This window comes from Pongo abelii, chromosome 17 (genome assembly GCF_028885655.2).
Source record: "Pongo abelii isolate AG06213 chromosome 17, NHGRI_mPonAbe1-v2.0_pri, whole genome shotgun sequence".
Lineage (NCBI taxonomy): Eukaryota > Metazoa > Chordata > Mammalia > Primates > Hominidae > Pongo > Pongo abelii.
The window spans coordinates 76,442,277-76,458,206 of NC_072002.2; the positions used below are offsets into that span (position 1 = coordinate 76,442,277).

The 15,930-nt window shown below is 40.1% G+C and overlaps 1 protein-coding gene across 6 annotated transcripts in view; it reads right to left on the reverse strand.

Moving 5' to 3' along the window:
- Nucleotides 1-15,930, reverse strand: part of RNF152 (ring finger protein 152) — a 945,877-nt gene that overhangs the window by 649,142 nt on the left and 280,805 nt on the right. Inside the window, exons 1-2 of one of the 6 annotated variants that reach the window (XR_010137603.1) lie at nucleotides 5,397-5,560; nucleotides 4,633-5,199 (exon numbers count right to left, since the gene is read on the reverse strand). The exons of 4 other annotated variants lie outside the window; for them this stretch is intronic. The gene's annotated coding sequence lies outside the window, so the exon portion shown is untranslated. Of the gene's footprint in view, nucleotides 1-4,632; nucleotides 5,200-5,396; nucleotides 5,561-15,930 lie in introns of those variants that run through there. One more of the 6 variants, XR_010137602.1, reaches the window with a different exon arrangement.

Here is a 15,930-nt window from a genome sequence, read left to right on the forward strand (position 1 = left end):
TCTTTTTTTTTTTTTTCTTTTATTATTATTATTATTATACTTTAGGTTTTATGGTACATGTGCGCAATGTGCAGGTAAGTTACATATGTATACATGTGCCATGCTGGTGCGCTGCGCCCACCAACTCATCATCTAGCATTAGGTATATCTCCCAGTGCTATCCCTCCCCCCTCCCCCCACCCCACAACAGTCCCCGAAGTGTGATGTTCCCCTTCCTGTGTCCATGTGTTCTCATTGTTCAATTCCCACCTATGAGTGAGAATATGTGGTGTTTGGTTTTTTGTTCTTGCGATAGTTTACTGAGAATGATGATTTCCAATTTCATCCATGTCCCTACAAAGGACGTGAACTCATCATTTTTTATGGCTGCATAGTATTCCATGGTGTATATGTGCCACATTTACTTAATCCAGTCTATCATTGTTGGACATTTGGGTTGGTTCCAAGCCTTTGCTATTGTGAATAATGTGGCAATAAACATACGTGTGCATGTGTCTTTATAGCAGCATGATTTATAGTCCTTTGGGTATATACCCAGTAATGGGATGGCTGGGTCGAATGGAATTTCTAGTTCTAGATCCCTGAGGAATCGCCACACTGACTTCCACAAGGGTTGAACTAGTTTACAGTCCCACCAACAGTGTAAAAGTGTTCCTATTTCTCCACATCCTCTCCAGCACCTGTTGTTTCCTGACTTTTTAATGATTGCCATTCTAACTGCTGTGAGATGGTATCTCATTGTGGTTTTGATTTGCATTTCTCTGATGGCCAGTGATGGTGAGCATTTTTTCATGTGTTTTTTGGCTGCATAAATGTCTTCTTTTGAGAAGTGTCTGTTCATGTCCTTCGCCCAATTTTTGATGGGGTTGTTTGTTTTTTTCTTGTAAATTTGTTGGAGTTCACTGTAGATTCTGGATATTAGCCCTTTGTCAGATGAGTAGGTTGCGAAAATTTTCTCCCATTTTGTAGGTTGCCTGTTCACTCTGATGGTAGTTTCTTTTGCTGTGCAGAAGCTCTTGAGTTTAATTATATCCCATTTGTCAATTTTGGCTTTTGTTGCCATTGCTTTTGGTGTTTTAGACATGAAGTCCTTGCCCATGCCTATGTCCTGAATGGTAATGCCTAGGTTTTCTTCTAGGGTTTTTATGGTTTTAGGTCTAACATTTAAGTCTTTAATCCATCTTGAATTGATTTTTGTATACGGTGTAAGGAAGGGATCCAGTTTCAGCTTTCTACATATGGCTAGCCAGTTTTCCCAGCACCATTTATTAAATAGGGAATCCTTTCCCCATTTCTTGTTTTTGTCAGGTTTGTCAAAGATCAGATACTTGTAGATATGTGGCATTATTTCTGACGGCTCTGTTCTGTTCCATTGATCTATATCTCTGTTTTGGTACCAGTACCATGCTGTTTTGGTTACTGTAGCCTTGTAGTATAGTTTGAAGTCAGGTAGCGTGATGCCTCCACCTTTGTTCTTTTGGCTTAGGATTGACTTGGCGATGCGGGCTCTTTTTTGGTTCCATATGAACTTTAAAGTAGTTTTTTCCAATTCTGTGAAGAAAGTCATTGGTAGCTTGATGGGGATGGCATTGAATCTGTAAATTACCTTGGGAAGGATGGCCATTTTCATGATATTGATTCTTCCTACCCATGAGCATGGAATGTTCTTCCATTTGTTTGTATCCTCTTTTATTTCCTTGAGCAGTGGTTTGTAGTTCTCCTTGAAGAGGTCCTTCACATCCCTTGTAAGTTGGATTCCTAGGTATTTTATTCTCTTTGAAGCAATTGTGAATGGGAGTTCACTAATGATTTGGCTCTCTGTTTGTCTGTTATTGATGTATAAGAATGCTTGTGATTTTTGCACATTGATTTTGTATCCTGAGACTTTGCTGAAGTTGCTTATCAGTTTAAGGAGATTTTGGGCTGAGACAATGGGGTTTTCTAGATATACTATCATGTCATCTGCAAACAGGGACAATTTGACTTCCTCTTTTCCTAATTGAATACCCTTGATTTCCTTCTCCTGCCTAATTGCCCTGGCCAGAACTTCCAACACTATGTTGAATAGAAGTGGTGAGAGAGGGCATCCCTGTCTTGTGCCAGTTTTCAAAGGGAATGCTTCCAGTTTTTGCCCATTCAGTATGATATTGGCTGTGGGTTTGTCATAAATAGCTCTTATTATTTTGAGATACGTCCCATCAATTCCTAATTTATTGAGAGTTTTTAGCATGAAGGGTTGTTGAATTTTGTCAAAGGCCTTTTCTGCATCTATTGAGATAATCATGTGGTTTTTGTGAGCACCCAGATTCATAAAGCAAGTCCTGAGTGACCTACAAAGAGACTTAGACTCCCACACATTAATAATGGGAGACTTTAACACCCCACTGTCAACATTAGACAGATCAACGAGACAGAAAGTCAACAAGGATACCCAGGAATTGAACTCAGCTCTGCACCAAGCGGACCTAATAGACATCTACAGAACTCTCCACCCCAAATCAACAGAATATACATTTTTTTCAGCACCACACCACACCTATTCCAAAATTGACCATATACTTGGAAGTAAAGCTCTCCTCAGTAAATGTAAAAGAACAGAAATTGTAACAAACTGTCTCTCAGATCACAGTGCAATCAAGCTAGAAATCAGGATTAAGAATCTCACTCAAAACTGCTCAACTACGTGGAAACTGAACAACCTGCTCCTGAATGACTACTGGGTACATAATGAAATGAAGGCAGAAATAAAGATGTTCTTTGAAACCAACGAGAACCAAGACACAACATACCAGAATCTCTGGGATGCATTCAAAGCAGTGTGTAGAGGGAAATTTATAGCACTAAATGCCCACAAGAGAAAGCAGGAAAGATCCAAAATTGACACCCTAACATCACAATTAAAAGAACTAGAAAAGCAAGAGCAAACACATTCAAAAGCTAGCAGAAGGCAAGAAATAACTAAAATCAGAGCAGAACTGAAGGAAATAGAGACACAAAAAACCCTTCAAAAAATCAATGAATCCAGGAGCTGGTTTTTTGAAAGGATCAACAAAATTGATAGACCGCTAGCAAGATTAATAAAGAAAAAAAGAGAGAAGAATCAAATAGATGCAATAAAAAATGATAAAGGGGATATCACCACCGATCCCACAGAAATACAAACTACCATCAGAGAATATTACAAACACCTCTATGCAAATAAACTAGAAAATCTAGAAGAAATGGATAAATTCCTCAACACATACACCCTCCCAAGACTAAACCAGGAAGAAGTTGAATCTCTGAATAGACCAATAACAGGAGCTGAAATTGTGGCAATAATCAATAGCTTACCAACCAAAAAAAGTCCAGGACCAGATTGGTTCACAGCCGAATTCTACCAGAGGTACAAGGAGGAGCTGGTACCATTCCTTCTGAAACTATTCCAATCAATAGAAAAAGAGGGAATCCTCCCTAACTCATTTTATGAGGCCAGCATCATCCTGATACCAAAGCCTGGCAGAGACACAACAAAAAAAGAGAATTTTAGACCAATATCCTTGATGAACATTGATGCAAAAATCCTCAATAAAATACTGGCAAACAGAATCCAGCAGCACATCAAAAAGCTTATCCACCATGATCAAGTAGGCTTCATCCCTGGGATGCAAGGCTGGTTCAATATATGCAAATCAATAAATGTAATCCAGCATATAAACAGAGCCATGTTGCATTTTCAACAATGGGCAGTGAGAACAGCACACAACAATTTATAGAAAAAGAAGGTATGTGTATTCCCTGGGGCTGGAAAGTTGTTAGACATTAATAGCAAGAAAATTGTTAAGAAGTTGACAAGAGGCAAAGGAAATGTCCTTGCTTTCTCCCTGCAAAAACCTCATTGAAGGAGATGTGGGAGAGAACACAGGATGGAAAATCGAAGCAGATTTGGTATAGAAAAAAAAAAAGAAAAAAAAACTCACAGGAGGGAAATATGAGAAAGCTTGAAAGAAAGCAATATGAAATAAAACAATTTTGGAGTAAAAAGGAAAATAAGCATAGCTGTTGTAAGAAAAGCAGGATAGTTAGTTAACAAGGGGGATAAAAATGTCCTACAGATAATATTTATCATCCTTCCCAGTTTTCCTGTGGCTTTACTTGTGCCCATCTGTCGGCCTGATCTTTTCCAAGTGTCTGTTGCCACATATACAGGCCATTAATTTACTAAAAATATTACTGAAATTAGATTGCTTCTGGCCTTCTTATTGTTTTAACTTCTTTAAAAAATGGTGTTTGTTTGCCTGTTTGTTTTTACATTTGGCAAATAGGGAAACATAGACTTTCCAACCCATAGCATAAGAAAATATGGGAGGGAAACTTCTCTATTCAGAAGCATATTCCTCTACATTTGCAAACCCAGTTTGCCAAATGTACTTGTACACACATTCTTCTTCCCCTGGGGTGAGAAATCTAAACCTGAAACATTCTGACAAGAACAAAGAAAGCAATTGCAAGACTCTATTTATTTGCCTTAGGAAAGAACTTAGCAAAATGGATGATGCTTATTATGAATATGTCCAAGTTAGATTTTTAAAATTATCCATTAGACTCCCTTAGGAAATAAGCAGTTGACACATTCAGATTATACCCATGTTTGTTTCAAAAACAGGGATGAAGAGCCTTCTTGTCGTCAGTCACGGGCTGATAGGAGTCTACTTTTAGCTAGGAACCACCAAAGGAAGATAATTGTGCCATTTTAAATGCCACATAATGTTCTTAATCAGCAACCAAGTGTAGAAGGGAGTCTGTAAAGGGCCTGAGGTCCTGATTCAACTTCTTCAGCTTCCCAAGGCTGCTCCCAAAGAGCAGGCAGGCCACCCAAATCCTGCAGCTTGTCAAACCAGCTCTGGCCCCAGAAGGGATTTATGAGCGCTTCACTTCAAGGAATACCACCCAGGCTGGCTGGCTGCAAGTGCGGGCTGCCTCTTATTTCTCCTTCATTTCCCAGGAAGTGTGAGTGAGAGAGCTCCACACCTCCCGATGGGCGCCAATCCCAGCCTCTTGACATCTCTCGCGCTGAGCAACCTTTTCACTGGAGGATCCCAGCTGTTCTCCACCTCCCCGCTTGCTTGCCGGCAGTCTGGTGTACAAGGCAGAAAGGGCAAGACATACAGAGAAGAACCAAGGGTCTTTTGGAGGCTTGCTTTTGCCTGAAAACAAATACTTGAGGGAGAAAAATATGTTTTAAAGGCTAAAAGATGGGAAATTAAGCAATTCACTTCCGCAAAACCATTTAGAACGTGGGTGGTGAGGTGGTAGGATGGGGTGGCATTGGGAAGAAACTAGTCTTCTTCTAAGTCAGCCCCTCTGCTGCACCCCCTTGCTTGCCAATGTGGCCCTAACGACAGAAGCTCCCTTACCTGGATCCTTTCCATGTTGCTCTAGAGACTGTCTTTTCCTGCTTCAGAGTCTGTGCACTCTTGGCGGCCACCCACTAAGATCCTATTTCCTGTCTGAAGGACGCCTTGGCTCTCTGCAGGGCAGAGATAACTGGTGTGCCAATGAGTGATGAGCTCAGGGATGCAGCCACTTCCCCTCTCTGGAAGGCTCTCTAGTGACTCACTGCTCTGGCATTCCCAAAGGAAGTGGGAAGATTTTCATCAGATTATTAATTTGCATTACATTTTTTTTTTTTTTTTTGTAGAGATGGAGGTCTTGCTGTGCTGCTCAGGCTGGTCTTGAACTCCCAGGCTCAAGCAATCCTCCCACCTCAGCCTCCCAAAGTGCTGGGACTACAGATATAAACCACCATGCCTGCCCTAAATTGCACTCTTAAGATTTACACATGAGAACTATATAACTAAGGGTAGACGGTTTTAAATAGTAGGACAATTTAACACCCCCCACAAAAAACCCTTTAAGGGATGCAAGGAGCATGTAGGAGAACAGAATATGCTACCCCATAATATGCCTCTTTGGCATAAGAATTATTTAGAGCTGATTATTTTGAGAAAAATGCAGACATAGGAGAAACTCTGCAAACAGAGTAGAAATTACACAAAGAAAATTTACATCTATGAAGGAAATCTCCATTTCTTGTCTCCTCTCTGTACCAGTCTAAATCACTAGAGATGTAACAATGGAGACAGCATTGACAAATCTCAATAAACCTTACCCTGGTTTGCCATGCTTTTCCTGGTTACCCCCCCATAACCTGCCTTTCCCACACCCTTCTCTGTTTCAGTTAAAGATGGTATTTATGCCTGAACTCAAAGCCATCTCTTTGGGATTTACTCATTTTTCCCTGGGTAACTCTCATGTATATATGAGGCAGACATGTTAATAAACTTCTATTTGTTTTTCTCTTGTTAAGCCATCTTTTGTTACAGTGAGTCCTGGCTAAGAACTCAGAATGGGTAGAAAGAAAATTATCTTTTTCTCCCCTACACTTGCCTGGATGTCTACAGCCAGCCAATGCCTAATGTGGAGTTGTAATGCACCCAGACAATTTCATGTTATTAAAGGATCTAAAATTTATATGCAAAAGCGATGGTCTCAGCAGTCAGCTCTTTTGCAGCCTCATTCAGTCTCAGCCTCCTTTTCCTCTGAGGCTCTGATAAAGGCCAGCGCTCCAGCCTGGAAATGTAATGTCAGCTCATGATCTATCCTAGCAAGTATCACTGTGTTTTCAGAGCACACCAATGGGAGCAATTACCTGCATTTTCAAGAAACCATGTTTGTCTGAAACATCTCCACATTTATTTTCCCAGCTAAAAACAATGAAAATAAATCCTGAGTGGAGAAGTGACCACTTTCATTCTGCACCTGCCAACTTTACTTTGCTACACACATCACTCAAGCCTGACCATTGCAAGCACTTTCCCAGTTTTGTAGAAAGCACAGTTGTTTACTGGTCTTAATTTTAACAAGGGGAAAACTAGACTCTGGGTATGAGACATAGAAACAACCAATCACTGATCTGGTTATTCCTCGACTCCAAGACAAGGCTATATTTAAAACTTACTCCATAAATTGCTCATACACAGTGTTTGTAGTACTCAGCCCTCACTAAAATGTTAGCAATCTACATGGTTACAGCTAGCCCTCCCTCACCCCAGTACTGAAATCTCCTTCCTGAATAGATTCATTATTTATTAATAATGAAGTAAGCTGAGTAAGAGCTCCCCAGGTCTAATTTAAATAAAGCAGAATGTAAATGAACTATTTCCTTGGATTCTATGCCATACTGATTAAGTAACCATGTACAAACCTTCAGGTACACAGCTAAAAATAAGAAGGAATACACATTCCCAGAAAAGACTCATGCTTGTCCTTGACAATACCCTCAAAAGATTAAGAGCACACATCAAATCCCAAGATTCACTTGTCTTCAGTAATTCAGTTCAGTAAACTTTTATCAATCATCTACCACATACAGGTGACTGGGCTCGTCATTTCAGAGGCATAAAGATGAATAAGACATGGTACCTGCACCAGAAGAACTTATTCATTTCTCATCCATTAAGGTATGGACACCTTATTAGTACCAAATTTTATTTTGCATCCCCAACAAGACTTGCATTGGACAGGATCAAACCATGTCCTCATTCTGCGGCATGAATTGAATCCCATAATCAAAATGCCAATGCTGAAATAAAGGAGAAGGGAAATATTAACAATTTTTTCCTAAGAAATTAATTTGTGTTGATTGGAATCTATTTTCCCAGGGCATATTTTTTTCCCAAAAAATTCTTGGATATATTCTCAAATATTTGTCTTCATTGTAATTTTGCTTCTGGTTTGCTATAAGACCTATTATTCTCTATGTTTTATTACATGAAAGGAAGGGAATCCAGCTGCTTTCTCCTCTGCAAAACACAAAACTAGTGAGATAAGGCTGTTAAAAGAATGAATTCTATCATGTCTTGTGCAATTTGGAGAATTTCTCTTTAGCTGAAATTTTGAACACAGACAAAACGCTGAATATGTAATGCCCGGAGACAACTAATTCTAATAAGCCCTAAGAAGAGGCAGTGTTTAAATGGAAATTAGCAGTATGAGATTAAAAAGGAGCATGAGGTAGGCATGTCAGGAAGGCTGAGGCCATAATGAGCAGCAACCTCTTCTCAAACATTCTTAAATCTGTTGCCCAGTCTAGCCGACTAGTCAGCCAAATGCATCATCATTTGAGAAAATGTTCTAACCTGAGTCTAGATTTGCTTGGATATGAAGGGTACTTAATATGTCACCCCCCCCAAAAAAAATATGCCACTTTGGCATGAGGATTATTTTGAGCTAAAGGCAATTGAGAACCAGCAGATGGAGGAAGAGCTCAAATTTCCTCTAACTGCCTAAAACTAAAGAATAAATTTTCCCTTTTGTAAAGAAAATTTATATTTAATAAGGAAATTTTCATTTGTAAAAGTACCTCCATAGCAGGAAGAAAGCTACTCAGGGTACAGCTCTTACCATTGAGACACTCTTATCTGCATAACAAGGCAATCCTTATTTACTATACATTTCCTCCCCTCACCTTCCCATAACTTGTCTTCCCCATACAGAAGCCCCAAGCCCCTTTTCCTTTGCTTAACCTAAGGGGGTATATGAATCTCAATCATCTGGCTGCCTCCTTGAGCCACATTTTTTTTTTTCTGTGATTGAGAGCCACATTTCTTTTCTCTGCTGCATACATATATAATTAGAACTGTGGCTTTTTTTTTTTTCTCTCTCTCTCGTTAATCTGTCTTTCATCAGTTTGATTTATGGGCTTTAGTCATTGAACCTAGAATGAGAGAGTAAAATGGATTTTTTTTCCCTTGCCTTCAGAAGCTGCATACATTCTAGCAAAGATGTTGATGGTTCTATGTACTCTACAACAGCGGTCCCCAACATTTTTGGCACCAGGGACTGGTTTCGTGGAAGATAACTTTTCCACAGATGGGGAGGGGACAGTTTCACTATGAAACTGTTCCATCTCATAAGGAGTGCACAACCTACATTCCACACTTGCACAGTTCATGCTCCTATCAGAATCTAATGCCACCGCTGATCTGACAGGAGGCAGAGCTCAGGCAGTAACACTCACCCACTGCTCACCTCCCCTCTGTGGCCTAGTTTCTAACAAGCCACAGACTGGTACTAGTTGGGGACCCCTGCTCTATAACACCTCTGAAAGGAGTTTAATCTAGATTATAGGGAAACTCAAATATGCTAACATAAGCCAAGAGCTCTTCCTCAAATGGGGAAGATTAATGACAAACTTCTGGGCTGTCCAAGTTCTTGGGGGCACTTCATGGCTCATACAGCTGGCGAAGCTCTACACCATCTTTCTCATGTTTGACCTAACATCCTGTGTCTCCATTGTATTTCATACCACGTGTCTCCCCAGCCCAAATTCAAAAGAGCATTTAAGACCTTCAAACAGGATCTGAAAGGATGACCCTCTGAAATGGGTCATTACTAGTGCAAAGAACAGTTTCCGCCAATAAGAATTTCCCATTTACCCCTAAAGGACAAAGATTATATTTCACTGATATTTGTGGGTTATGTTCCCCACACCTCAACCCCAGTACATGGCATTATGCCTAGTTCAAATTAACACAGCAGGAGTTTGTGAAGGAGGAAAAACTTTTTCTCTGTTCCTTAGGAGGCCTGCAAATTAAACTGAAGAAAAAAGAAAGGAAGAAAACAAGTTTATTTGCTCATATAATGGGCATACATGCAGGAGTGCTCAGTAAATCAAAGAAGTGGTTAGAATGTGGGGCTCATGTACTTAAGTTACAAGAGAAAAGGAAGATGGAAGAAAAGGCATCTATGGGAAAAACAAGTAAGTTTCTTTAGGAATGATAGATGGATTTTTAGGAGAACAAATTAAAGATAAGAAAGTTTGTGATAAGTGGTCTATCTTCTTCATGGTCATGAAACTCCCTGGAAGAGGGAATCTGTGGTAGGTTAACTCTTGATCTGTCTCCCAAAGACCTGCCCTAAAGAGAGAATTTATGGCAATCTCATGTACCAGAGGTTCCTGCTTTTAGTCAGATAAGGAATGCTTCAAGAAGGCTCCTTTCTGTACCTGTTGAATCTCAGATGTCTTCAACTTAATCTTTATACCAACTCTTCATTCCAAGTGGGTCCCCACATGTTCAATTAATGAAGATGGAACTGGATGAAACACTATGTGGAGCATGGTTCCTAGGTGAGATAAGCTAAGCAAAATGATTCCCATGCTGATCACTGAAAGGCTTCATTCTTTCTAAGAGGCTCTGAATTAGAGTTCTATTAGGTGGAGGCTACGGTAACTGCCCAGTGGGTTCACCTTGCCTGCTGCCTAGACAGAGCCAATTTATCAAGACAGGAGAGCTGCAACAGAGAAAGAGATATTCACACAGAGCTGGCTGTGCAGGAGACTGAATTATTATGACTCAAATCAGTCTTCCCGAGCATTCAGGGATTGGAGTTTTTAAGGATAATTTGGTGGGTTGGGGGCCAGTGGTCAGGAGTGCTGATTGGTTGTGTTGGAAATGAAATCATACGGAGTCAAAGCTCTGCTCTTCTGTTGAGTCAGTTCCTGGGTTGAGGGGGCACAAGATCAGATGAGCCAATTTGTCAATCTGGGTAGTGCCAGCTGGTCCATCAATTTCAGGGTCTGCAAAATATCTCAAGCACTGATCTAAGATTTTCCAATAGTGATGTTATTCCCAGGAACAATTTGGGGAGGGTCAGAATCTTGTAGCCTCCAATTGCATGACTCCTAAACCAAAATTTCTAATCTTTTGGCTAATTGGTTAGTCCTATAAAGGCAGTCTAGTCCAAAGGCAAGAAGGGGATCTGTTTGGGTAAAGGGCTGTTTTCTTCTTTGTTTCAAATGATAAACTAGTGCCTCCCAATGTAAGTTTGGCCTACACCCTGGAATGAACAAGGACAGCTTGGAGGTTGGAAGCAAGATTGCGTTGGTTAGGTCAGATCTCTTTCACTGTCTCAGTTATAAATTTGCAGTGGTGGTTTCACTACTGAATGCATCTCTTTGGGATCTCAGCTAGAAGAACCAACTGTTCTGCTTCATTTCCAGGCCTGATTATTTGGACCAAGATAGTGTTGAAGCTCAGAAAACAATACCCCAAAGTACAGTCCTTTGGCATGCTAAGCACTTTGAATTAAAGGAAATTAGAAGGCTTTAGAAGCTGCCTTAGAAGCAAGGTCTCGCTGACCTTCCCTTTTTCTTCCTCCAAGCACAAGGAGGAGCTCTTTCTAGGGAATTTATCTGACTAAGGACAGTGCTATCAAAAGAAACACAATTACCTTCAAACTTTTGTCTGAAATCTCATTGTCAGGGGATTAGTCACTGAAGAAGAAAATGAAGGCTGTTCCCATGCCTATCTGTGCAGACCTTTCATCTATTCCTCTGAGGCCTGTTACCTGAGAGACTTCATCAGCATAACAAGACAACATTTGTTCACTGTACAGTTCTGTCCCTCACCTTCCCATAACTTGTCACCATTTTCCCCAGAGCCCAGAGAAACTTTGTCCCGGCTATTGTATATTCTTTGAGCCCATTTGTCTCCCCTAAAAACCATTTACTCTTCCTCTAAAATTGTCTACATCTCCCACTTTGCTCTCCCTTATGAAGTGGGTATTTAAGTTTCAGCCATCTGGCCCTTCTTCAGGTGTTCAAACTTTGTAAGCCTTTTATGCACTTGCACATTAATACTGTTGTATGCCTTTTCTCCTGTCAATCTGTCTCTTGTGAGTTTATTTCAGCAAACTCAATTACTGAGCCTTCAGAAGGAAAGTTTAGCTTTCCCTACAGCGATGATAAATCCACCTCCCACCCATGTTTCTTCTGCCGAGGCACAGGTTTTCTCTTTGTTTTGTGTTGTTTTGTTTTGAAAATTAACTTGACTGGGAAAATCAAACTATATGGATAGAACTTATGACGGGATGGGTTTTGAGAGCACTAATTTTGTGGCATATTGTTTTATCCAAGTTTACTTTGCAGCTTGGTTGGCATGTATTCAACCATCCTCAGCATTACATGGAGAGAACCACCTTCTCAAAGACCCTCATTTTAGTCTTGGACCTTTTCCTCTTCTGCTTTCTCTACTGGACACTCTCTCTACCCTACCTCTGCAAATTGGCTGAACAAAGTAGTAAAAAAGCATAAGATTTGGACATAGTTTCTGGCCAAGCACCCTAAAACTCTGTAGGCACATCTCAGCTGGTTGCCCAGTCCGAACCTTGCACCATACTGTTGTTGGAGATCAGAATACGCCACTCCAAAATATGCCTCTTTGGCATAAGGATTATTTTGAGCTAATTATTTTAAGAAACTGCAGATACAGGAGAAGCTCTGACACGTTAAAGTTACCCATTGTAAGGAAATGTACATCTATGAAGGAAATCTCCATTTGTGTTGACTGTTTTGTTGTTGTTGTTGTTTTTAGAAACAAGTCATTACCATGTTGCCCAGGCTGGTCACCACCTGCTGGGATCAAGTCATCCTCTCATCTCCCAAGTAACTAGGACTACAAGCACATGCCACCATGCTAGGTTGGAAATCTCCATATTTAAGGTTGTCTCCCACTGTATATTAGGAAGAGAAGAATGACTCTAAATCACTAGAAACTCTGAACACAGAAGGCAAATCTGCATAACAAACTTATTGACAAATCTGTACAACAAACTTATTCTTATTTACCATGTGAAATAGTTTGGATCTGTGTCCCCATAAAATCACATGTTAAATTGTAATCTCCAACATTGGAGGTGGGGTCTGGTGGGAGGTGACTGGATTATGGGGGTAGATTTCTCATGAATGGCTTAGCACCATTTACATGATACTGCTCCCGTGAGAGTGAGTGAGTTCTTATGAGATCTGGTGGTTGGAAAGTGTATGGCACTTCCCCATCTCTCTGGCTCCTGCTCAGGCCATGTGAAGTGCTTGCTTCCCCTTTGCCTCAACCATGACTGGAAGTTTCCTGAAGCCTCCTCAGAAGCTGAGCAGATGCCAGCACCATGCTTCCTGTACAGCCTGCAGAAATACGAGCCAATTAAACCTCTTTTCTTTATAAATTACCCAGTGTCAGATTTTTTTTATAGCGATATGAGAATGGCCTAATACACCAGGCTTTTCCTGGATACCTCCCCATAACTAGGCTTCCCCACACCATTCTTTTTTTGTTTCAGATAAGGATGGTGTTTAAGCCTGAACTCAAAGCAACATCTTTGAGAATTACTTATTTCTTCCTGGGTATCTCCAGTGTACACATGAGGCAGACATGTTAATAAACCTGCTTGTTTTTCTTTTATTTTGTCTTTTGTTACAGAGCTCCATCTCACTAAGAACTATGAAGGCGAGAGGGAAACTTATTTTTCCCTCCCTTAATCTCTTCTCTTCTTCACCCCAGCCTCCTCATACAGTACCCAAAAAAGAAGAGGTCATCCATAGAAATATAAAAAGAGTGACAGACATCTTCCTTCTTCTCCAGTCTCTGCCCAGGTATCACAAGAGTAGTAGGAACTAAGAGAACTAAACATATTATAAATGTTGGGAGTTTGGAGGAGTTCATCTCTGTGGGTGCTCTGCTTGAGAGCTGCACTTAAAGCCAGACCTTCAAGATGTCAGAGGCATTTGAGTCAGAGTGACTCCATCTTGAATACGGGCTAGGTAAAATGAGGCTGAGACCTACTGGGCTGCATTCCCAGGAGGTTAGGCATTCTAAGTCATAGGATGAGACAGAAGGTTGGCACAAGGTACACGTCACAAAGACCTTGCTGATAAAACAGTTTGTGGTAAAAAAGCTGGCCAAATCCCACCAAAACCAAGATGGCAGTGAAAGTGACCTCTGGTCATCCCACATTATATGCTAATTGTAATACATTATATATATATCATATATATATGTATATATATCATATATACATATATATCTGATATATATATCGTATATATCATATATATCATATATATCATATATATCGTATATATCATATATATCATATATCGTATATATCATATATATCTCATACATATCGTATATATCATATATATCATATATATCGTATATATCATATATATCATATATATCTATATATCATATATCATATATATATTGTATATATCATATATATATCATATATCATATATATTGTATATATCATATATATATCATATATCATATATAGTATATATCATATATATATCATATATCATATATATATTGTATATATCATATATATATCATATATATATTGTATATATCATATATATATCATATATATATAAAAAATACATTAGCATGCTAAAAGACACTATCAGTGCCATGACAGTTTATAAATGCCGTGGCAATGTCAGGAAGTTACCCTATATGGTCTAAAAAGTGGAGGAAAGAACCCTCAGTTTCAGGAGTTGCCAGCTGCCACCACACCCCCAGCCACCCCACCCCTGCTTTCCCAGAAAACTCAAGAATAATCCACCCCTTGTTTAGCATATAATCAAGAAATAACCATAAATATAGACAACCAGCATCCCTCAGGGCCGCTCTCCCTATGGAGTAGCCATTCTTTATTCCTTTACTTTTTTAATAAACTTGCTTTCACTTTACTTTGTGGACTCTCCCCAGATTCTTTCTTGCATGAGATCCAAGAACCCTCTCTTGGGGTCTGGATCAGGACCCCTTTCTGGTAACAAATACACCAAAGGAAATGACGGCAGGAAAGTTGAGGAACTGTGAATATAAAATAGGCCCAGCAGCCCCTGCACTGCACAACTGCAGTAGGCACCCTTCACATTAGCCCCCCGGGGTCAAGCAATGGGGACAAATTTGTGCTTCACTGAAAATCTATGCATTGCCTAGGTTCTAGAGGACCCCTCTCTGGGTTATCTGATTGTCTAGGACATATTTTACAGCTCTATGATTGTGTCAGACTAATGGCAATGCAAAATAATTCTTGGCTATAGACATGTAAATTCTGTACTATCTGGTAGAGGTTCCATTGACTTTTCTCTCCTAATGTAAAATAATCTGGTTGGGCGGCGGGGAGGCTTTTGCACATTAATTTCAACATTCCTGTACTCCATATGTTAGTGCTTTTTAAAACTTTTCCTTTGACTTGATTGTTACACCTCGCCAGTTTAAGTAAAATCTTTAGCACAAGTTCATATTTATATCTGTATGAGTGTGGTGTTTCACCCCAAAGGTATACAAAACTTGATAGTGGGGAAGCCTGAGCTGAGAACTTACCACTCACACCTGCTCAGGGCACATTAGCATAACAACAGAAGCTTTATTCTCAGGACCTGGCCTTTTCCCTTTTTCTCCCAAAGGGCTCCTCAGATAAAACCCTATTACCCTGGGGAGGGTGTTCAAATACACTGGGGCTGTTAGGTGGAAGGTTTAATTCATATGTAAATGACTGGAAGACACGCTGGGTTTGCATTCTAAATGCACTGGAGCCTGGATCATTTGCAAGTAAATAAAAATTTCACTCTCCTCTCCTTTTCTAATAGTCCTTAATGTCTGGTGACAAGTAGCTACTGAGAAATTTTCATAACTAAAGGGCAAGCTTTTGCTTTGAATGCTAAATAAGGTTCTTTAAAGATAAAAATTGAAGCCTTGACCCTCTTCCTACAGTTGGTATAGGAAGCACCAACTGTACTTTTTTCCCTGCCTGCCCTCCCTCTATTAGGGCTGCTAGAAGGCACAATGATTTTTGTATATTCACCAGAATAGATTTGGTGCCAAAATAGACCAAAGCTCAGCCAGGAATCTTAGCCTGTTGGAGCTACCTGGGAGTTCCTAGATCTACCATTTTGCTGAAACTAAGAAACTCAGAGGAGATGATACAACGGATAAGTGGGCAACCAGGATCTAAAATCAGTGGCTCTAGATTCATTAGGATTTCCCCCCTACACCCTGAGCAAAGCCACCCTCTAGCACACTGGTCTTCAGAGTGAAG